The following is a 9,348-nucleotide window of genomic DNA, read 5'->3' on the forward strand; positions in this document are numbered from 1 at the left end:
TTTTAGATGTATGCTTCGATGGATGTCTATTTTCTGCAAAATTGACAGGTTAGGTTTGAAATGCGAAGGGAGAACTCCCTAGGAGTTTTTCTAAGCAAATTCGTCAAAAAATAACAAAAAAATTTGAATGAAATTTTTTTCTAGTCGTGGGTGAACCTTGGCCAAGCCAAAATTTTATTTTGGCCATGGGTTTACCTAAAAATTAAGCAAATTTTGGCTTGGTCATGGGTTACCCTTGGCTAGAAAAAATTTACCCCAGTCGGGTAAGGTACAGACCAAAACTTTTGCAACTTTAAAACTCAAAAATCGATTTTTTGTTCATAAAATTTATGATTTTACTCAAAAAGCTTGCAATTCTCTTACCTTAGATCGAAGATGGAGCCTACCAACTGTTCAAGAATGAGTGGTAGTGAAATCGGAAAATGATAGAATGCATGAGGTCCTACTTTTCTCAACCTGAATCAGTATTCTATCAAGGAAAACCATACTACTCGGTGGATTCAATCTATGTCTACGGATGAGAAGACAAGATGGATTGGTGAGAATAAGCTAAGATTTGTTTTATCTTTGTATGAGGTAGGGGTAAAGTTGGATTTGATTAAAGTTATGATTGAGTGTTGGATCCTAGATTCTAATGTGTTTCGATTAGGAGAGTATGAGCTTACACCAACTATCGAGGAATTCAAGAGGATTCTCAGGTTATACTTCTCTAATAAGATAGTCTTTCTTTCCTTATACCCTAGCTATAGGAATAAGGTACTCCAATTTCTTGGAATTTATCGTCTTTAGCTAGAGAAGCTAGATAGGGATTCTACTTTGGGTTGATTATCTAAACCTTTCATTTTTGAATACAAAATTTTTGGTGTTAAATCGAATATTCGATTTAATACCCTATCTTTGATGGTTGTGAAAAAAATCTTCTTTCTTAGGGAAGATAACCTAATGGCTCCTTCATTGGTAAGCATAATCACTCAAGTTCGTGGAAGTAGCTGGCTAGCTCCAATGCTTTTAGCTTAGTTTTACATAGCTTTGACAGCTTGCGCTATTGAGAGACATCATTTTTTCTTGGGCTGTGTACTCCTCTTGCAGGTAAAAATAAAACACACTTCCTCCGCAACAAGATTCTTATTGAGTGGTTGGTCTTGGATGGCTCGTTGAATATCTTCCAACTGTTGAAAAGTGTTTTCAGCCTTCTTCTTGTCCTCTCCAAAGTGCTACGCATTCCAATATTTCAAGATGGTTTTGAGTCTTTTAAGTTTCAAGACAACCTTGTACATAGGATTTCCTCTTACTGGTTCATTCCAACTAGTCTTCACCAAGTCAAGGAACCTCTTGTTAGCTGCCCAAAAGTTGAAGAATCTAAAAGGCCTCAATCTACTATTATTTTCCTCCCCCATGGGAACAGACATGGGACTGTGGTCAGAGATCTCTTAAGGATGAAATTCAACTTCGAAGAAGTTAAAGGTCTCTAGACAATAGATGTTGATTAGAACTCTATCAAGTTTGGACATAATTCTTTTGTCTTCCTGTTGATTGCTCCAAGTAAGTTGGCATCCTCTAGCCTCTAGGTCCATAAGGTTTGCTTTCTATAAGCTTTCCACTAAGTCTTTGATATCAACATTAGTTATTTTTCTTCCTTCCACTTGCTCTCCAGCCTTAGTCATGGCATTGAAATCTCCCATCATTAGTCAAGGAATGTTGGTGTTGACGGCAATACATTCCAGCTCCATCCAGGCTCTTTTCCTTTCTTATTTCTCGTTGAGCCTATAGACGGTGGTCAACAATAATTTAGGACCTCCAGTGACATTCCCTATCATGTTTATCAGCTGGTTAGATTTGGCCACAAGGTTCATATTGACTCGGTTTTTGTTTCATCCCACCAGAATCCTACCCCTTAAAGTACAGCTATAGTTCCCCTCCATGTCCCAATCAGGCCACACATACTTAGCTATCTCATACTTGTTAACTTCTCTGACTCTAGTCTTTATAATGCCCATGATGTCAATGTGGTTCTTATTGATGAATCTTCTGACTTCTTATTACTTGAGAGGGTTATTCAACCCCTTTATGTTCCAGGTTATGCACTTCATTGGGAATCATTTGTGTCCTCTTTCTCCCCTTCTTGCTCCTACATAACTCTCATTGCCAACTTGATATGTTGGATAGTAGGAAGGTTGTTGGTGTGTTTCATGGAAACTTCATCCACTCTTAAGTTGTAGAAATTTTTGTCTCCCCATTTCTAAATTTCGACACTTCTATTGTCTTCTTCATCTTAAAGAACTTGGAATCTATTTTTATAGGGGGTGTGATTGTTTACTGGGGGGGAGGGGATTGTCTTTGTTGGGTATGGTCCCCTTTCCTTTTGAGTAGGGTTTCTAAATTTGGGGGCCTTTGCTTTTGTCCTTTGGTGCTGTTGTCTTCTTACTAGATTCGCCTACTTCCTTGGAAATTCTCTTCCTCCCATTCCATTATTCGATAGTGTGATCTAGATTTCCTATCATATGGTTGTTGTTCCTCCTTTTTTCTTTATGTCTGTTTCGTGTTTCTTGGACCTCTATGTTAGCTATTTGTAAACACCCATTTTTGTACTAATCTGATTAATCAACTCGTTAACCCGATCGCAACGCTTCCCAATGATGGATGATTATTCCAATACTTTATTTTGTTACCAGATATGTTTCAAAAATCCGGATGAGGTATCGCGAACTGACAAAAACTTAGAAACCACTCTACACTAGGAAAATACGATCCCAGAAACATAGAAATCATCATCTTGTAGATCAAAAAGAAGCTTTACGACAAAAATCACTAAAAAATGACCAAATTATCAAAATACCCCTAACATCAAAACAACCATAGAGCCTACGTTACGCTTAGGAAAACTCATCCAAACACATAAAACAACAAATCGAAACCAAATAAATCATTTTACCATTTTTCTCAAAATTTGACAAAATTACGAAAATGCCCCACATAAAGTTCACAATCATTTCATACAAAAATTTTCATAAATGACTCAAATCAATATTTTCATTGAATTCCTTACGAAAAATCGATTCTAAAACATCTTATAACATTAAAAACTGACTTAAAACGTAAAAAGTCCTCTCCGAGGGTAAAACGATAATTTCATAATTTTTATAATAAAATTTTTTGAAATCAATAATTAAAATATTAAATAATTAAAGTGAAACATTAATAAAATTAATTTAAAATTTTAAACTAAAAAAATCGATCAATCAGGCTCTCAAGCAAAATTGTTGAGAGTTGCCAAGATATTTCCTTCAAGAACCCCTCCATTTGAGGGTCCAAAAACTTAAAGATATAATAGAGGGGGGTTCTCCAAAAAATTAAAGTCAATCAAGCAATACTAAAGTCAAGGTATTAAAGTCAATCAAGTAAGACTAAAGTCAAAATTTAAGTCAATTAAGTAAGACTAAAGTCAAGATATTAAAGTCAATCAAGTAAGACTAAAGTCAAAATTAAAGTCAATTAAGTAAGACCAAAAGTCAAAACCCTAATAGAGTTCTAATTAAATAATAACTTTATTTAATAGAATTCTAACTAAAATATAATTCTACCTAAAACAATTCTAATTAAAATACAACTCTACCAAAAACAATTCTAATTAAAATATAACTCTAACTAAAAGAATTATAATCAAACACTAATTCTATCTAAACTAACCCTTAAAAAAAATATATAAATAGGGGTCCTCACACCCTATTTTCGTATCAAATCATAAACCCTAAGAGAAGTAGGTCAAAAAGCCTCCCTAGCCTCCCATAAACCCTAATTTTGAAGCACCAGCTCCTTACCTAACACCCATACTTCGATTTTAGCCTGAAAAACACCTAGAAGCCCTTTAAAAAACACCCCAAAATCCATAAAAAATTAAAAGAATTTAGATTTAAGAAAGAGATACCTTTCCTCAGAGATCAGAAATCAGATCCGGAGATAGAACGAAATAAGGAGTACGGTACAAGAAACATTTTTATCAGATCTGAGGAAATAAAACGTTGCATTCGAAGGTAAAATTTCTATTATTTTTTTTTCTATCTAGATTTTTTGTTAGTAATGTAGTCTTATTTGGGATAAGTAGAGACCGGCGTTTGTAGGGCGGGGTTGGTGCCTAATACCTTCCAACTCCGTAACGTGAACCCCGGACTTAGTTTTTTATTTTTCGTAGATTAGTTTCTTTTGCCTTTTAGAGTCAATGTTCAGTTCCTAGACCGTAATGACTAGGTGGCGAGTTCCAAACCTCAAAGGTTAAAATCGGATCTGCGCACCCCGCGGATCGAGGGCGCTTTCAATGGCGACTCCACTGGGGACTATTGATGATTAGACTTGAAAAATCCCAAGTATAAGATCATTGCCAAGATGACCTAATTTTTTTTTATTTAGTTCATTTTATTTATTTATTTATTTTTGTGACTTGATTGTGGAAGATTTTGGGTATTGTATTTTTGTCTAATTAAGGGTCACTTTTTGATGAACCCTAAATAATGAAATATTCAAATTAACATATGAAAAGGATGGAATGATGAAGGTTAGGACAACAATATTAAAATATTTTTACAAAATATTCTAGTAAGAATTAAGTCTGGGCACCTATTAATAAAACGTAGATCCCATTGAGTAGATTAATTTAGAACTTGAATTCACTCGATTTCGTTATCGGGAGTCTTGGATATTATCGATACAAATTCAATATGTAAATCTGGAATTGTTGCTGAATGAAAATTGGGACAACAATGTTAAAACGTTTTCACAGAACATTCTAGTCTGAATTAGGTCTGGACACCTATTAATAAAACGTAGATCCAATCGAGTAGATTAATTTAGAACCTACATTCACTAAATTTCGCTATCAGGAGCCTTAGATATCATCGATGCAAGTTCAATCTGTAAATCTGAAATTGTTACTGAAGAAGATTGGGACAGTAATGTTAAAACGTTTTTACAAAACATTTTAATAAAAATTAAGTCTGTGAACCTCTTAATAAAACGTAGATATCATCGAGCAGATTAATTTAGAACCTGAATTCACTCAATTTCGTTATCGGGAGCCTTGAATATCATTGATACAAGTTCAATATATAAATCTGGAATTGTTGTTGAATGAAGGTTGGGACAGCAATGTTAAAATATTTTTACAGAACATTCTAGTTAGAATTAGGTCTAGGCACCTATTAATAAAACATAGATCACATCGAGTAGATTAATTTAGAATCTGAATTCACTCGATTTCATTATCGGTAGCCTTAGATATTATCGATGTAAGTTCAGATTGTATTTTCCTAATTCACAGAAAATCCGAATTTATCTAGTGTTAACACAGTTAATGTTCCTGAGAGCGAGCTCATTTGGCACTAAGATCTTTCTCTTTGATTTTTTTTGAGATGTGTTTCTAATTTTTTTTTTATAATTTTTTTTTAAAAGAGGGTTCATCGTTCCTCATCTCAACAATTATCATTCTATCATCAATGTAACATCTATTGGAATCTCGATTTATTGTGGATCACCCAAAAGTGATCATTGATTGGACCTTAAAAATTATAAAAAGTATACCAATTGCAATATTTGGGTTTGATCAATTATTATATGCCATGATCATTAATTGATTTGCCATTGATCTTGATCAGATATATAGTTGATGTGCTTATTGGTGATCTTAATGATGTTATTGGATTGGTATTTATTTTGACTAATATTCATATGGTATCAATTTGTGATGGTATGATCAGGCCCATGGTCCCATTTTTTTGCAAAGGCCCCGAGCACACCCCACCTTGTTTTGCACACACCATATCCACATTTACTGTTTTACACGTTTGCACGTCCTATATAGCCAACGTGGCACTAATGCGTGGCCCGGTCTCTTCGGAGATGCGATATCATTCATGAAAATCACAACTCCAGTCACGTACTTTAGGGTATATCAAACTGGGACATGAGTACCGTCTGATCAGGTGACTCTGAAAGGTATATCGATGCACCTAGGCTGGAGAGACCTGAGCCTTTGACTTATTGTAAGCCACACAGTCACATGTCCCTTTGCCAACGTAGTACTAGTACGTGGTCGGTCTTCTTGTGGGATGCCAAACTATTTATGAAAGCTACAACTCTTGACTCATACCCGTAGGTATATCAAAGATAATCTAAGTACATCAATTGCACTTCTTGGTCAAAACTAGTGCCTAAGCGATATCCTGCCCTGCTGTACCCTACTATACTAGGGGAATAGACTACGTCTATTTTAGACGATAGATATTTAAGTGGGTCCTTACTCAGCATCGTGCGTTACCTCTCAACTGGGGATCAAACTGGCTATTTTTAACTTCAGAGAAGTGAGTTGGAGTTTTAGATTATCACCTATACGGTATATCAAACCAAGTCACAACGTATTGTCTGATTGAGTACGCTCGAGAGGTATATAGGTGTACTTGGGCAAGGGTGGCCAGATAAAAATACATTGCATATAGTAAGCTTAGAGTCTAGAAACCTCCCCTGTACATCAGCACTCGAATTTACCATGGGTATTCTCGAGTTGTTCATTGAATGAGATTTTGTGATTGATGATGTATGAGATCAGAATGTATGATTGTCCTTTTGAAAATTAAACTGGGTGCACCAACCCAATAAAGAATCGATTCAAAATGTAACAATAATTCATAATGACCCAATCCATCTTGATCCAATGATCATGATGGGTCGGGCCATTTACATCGAAAAGGAAATCAAAGTTCTTTTCTAAATTTGAGTTTCAACTCATTTAAAAAAAATGTTTTTCCCAAAAGAAAAGAAAAGGATTTTTACAAAAGATCTATTTTTTTGCATGGAATTTGGAAAATTACTGAAATATGCTTTTCTAAAGGAAAAAATTATTTAAATCAGATATTTGATAATTCAATAAGATTATTTTTCCTTTTAAAATGATCATTGCATAAATGAATTGTTTAATGGCTTGGTGCACAAAATTCAATAAAATCTCAGGGTTCATTTAAAATGTTATCAAGGGGGTAACACTAAAATTGATCAGATTCACATTTGATGGGGTCTCAAGGTTTTCATTGCACCTAAGCTCAATCGCTCACCATTTTGTTAGGGTTACTAGTCCGGTCAGTTAGAACGAATGTCAACGCCAAATCAATCATCAGAAACCCTTTAGAATATCTCAACATTTTCCAATTGTTCCTTGAAGATCACAGTGCCTCAGTCATGCCAGTTATAAGTAATATCTCAGTCATTAGTCCTAATTAAGCCCGTAGTAGGTAGTCTTGAGTTTTCATGAGTCATTTGGGTTAGCTCAAGTCCCTTTTTTTATCAAGGTCATGTCTTCTTTTCGAGTCGACTCTTTTTTCTGTTGAGTCGAGTTAGTTTGTCGAGTCATAGAGGTGTCTATCGCCTCATCTGAATTTGATTGGATAAATGAAATTTTTGAATACCTCGAGCGTATTAACGAATTAACTAATGATCTTGTTTCAATGATAGATTCCTCTCTTGAACAAAAAGATAAGAGTTAAGCTCAACCTTTAATTGAGAAATCAAAGGTCATTGACCTCAGAACAAAAAATAATTCTCAAGAAATTCGGATTAGAATTATCTTATCCCCAAAAGAACACGATGGGGTAATGAATTACTCAAAAATTTCAGAAGACTTGAGATGCAAGCTTGGGTGTTGTTTAACACGGAATAGATACTCGTCTATATCGATGAAATCATAGAAGATGTTATAAACTATATCAGTGTTATTCTCACAGTATCTCGAGTTGTAAAGTTCATTCAAGAGCATATTCTCAATCAATATGGAGGTACCTTTTGAGCTGATCTTTGATAATGGGTCGTACTTCAAAGCTTAGGTCATTCCTCCGTTTTCAAAGTTCAAGATCTGGCATCACAAATCATCTCCTTACCGTCCTCATATTAATGGAGTAGTTACAATAGCTAATAAGAATCTTAAGACTATCATCAGGAAAATGTGTCAATCACATCGAGATTGGTCAGAAAAACTGTCATTTGCACTATGGGCATATTGAACTTCAATTCGATCCTCTACTGAAGCTACTCCATACTCCTTAATGTATGGCATGGAAGCAGTCTTGCCAGTTGAAACGAAAATTCCATCTCTCAGGGTCTTGTTGGAAAGTCAGTTGTCAGAAGCAGATTGGATTTTTCAACGGTATGAAGAGTTAAATTTGATCGAAGAAAAATGACTAAGAGCTTTGTACCATGTGCAAGCTTATCAAAGAAGAGTCGCTCGTGCGTTTGACAAAAAGATCAAGGTCCGTCACTTACAAGTCTGGAATTTTGTGCTCAAAGATAATCAGACACTTATCTTTGACCCTAGAGGAAAGTTCAAACCAAATTGGATGGGTTCATTCATCGTGAAGAAAATATTACCAAGAAAAGCTGTCAGGCTTCAAGATCATGATGGAATCGAATTACCAGAACCAACCAACCTTGACCAAATCAAACGGTACTACATTTATGAGACCATCTTTGGCTGAATCAATCCTCATATTACCCAGTTACCCAATTCAATATATCCTTTTTCAACCCCTTTGTAGCCTTTTCAAAAAGAAAAATTATGCATTTTTCTTTCTCAGCCCGATCACCTAACCTAGGGGAGGGAAGATTCGAACTACGTCTTGGTCTGATCTCAAAATTTTGGGGTACGTAGGCAACCTGAGAAGTTACTTCAGGCTCGACCACATCAAAATAAACAATAGATTCCTCAACAAATAAAAAATTCAAAAGAAAAAGAAATATCCCTAGAATGGGGAAGAAAATTCAAGACAAAATAAAAGAAATGCCACACAATGGGCATTTGGGTTTTTGAGCCTCAAAATCCCTTTCTTTTTTATACCCAGTCTTAAGCTTACCTATTAAAGTCCTTCTATGTACCGTGCGAAAAGTCAAAAGAGATAGCAAAGCCTGATCTGACAGCAATTCCATAAGGAAAAAAAGAGAAAAAAGCCTGTTATGTTGAAAATCCGAAAATGGCAACTTAGGCAAAAATTAAGGCAAGCTCGCAAGGTTGAAAATCCGAAATGACAACTTTGACAACAATCAGAACAAAGGAAAAAAAGAAAGCTCACTAGTTTGAAAATTTAAAAAGGCAATCTAGGCAAAAGTTAGAGCAAGCTCGCTAGATTGAAAATCTGAAAAAGCGATCTAGGCAAAAAATAGAGCAACAAAGCAAAACAAAAGAAAAACTAAGAGCAGTCCGAGCTGAAACATCAAAAGTCCGAATAATCAAGTTCAATACTTAGCTTAAACCAGACACAGACTCAGAAGCCACAAGTATTTTGTCTATGATCGATTTGAAAATTTTTACTTCCCCAA

The sequence above is a fragment of the Akebia trifoliata genome, chromosome 4 (genome assembly GCF_017979445.1).
Source record: "Akebia trifoliata isolate Shusen 1 chromosome 4, ASM1797944v1, whole genome shotgun sequence".
In the NCBI taxonomy this organism is placed as follows: domain Eukaryota; kingdom Viridiplantae; phylum Streptophyta; class Magnoliopsida; order Ranunculales; family Lardizabalaceae; genus Akebia; species Akebia trifoliata.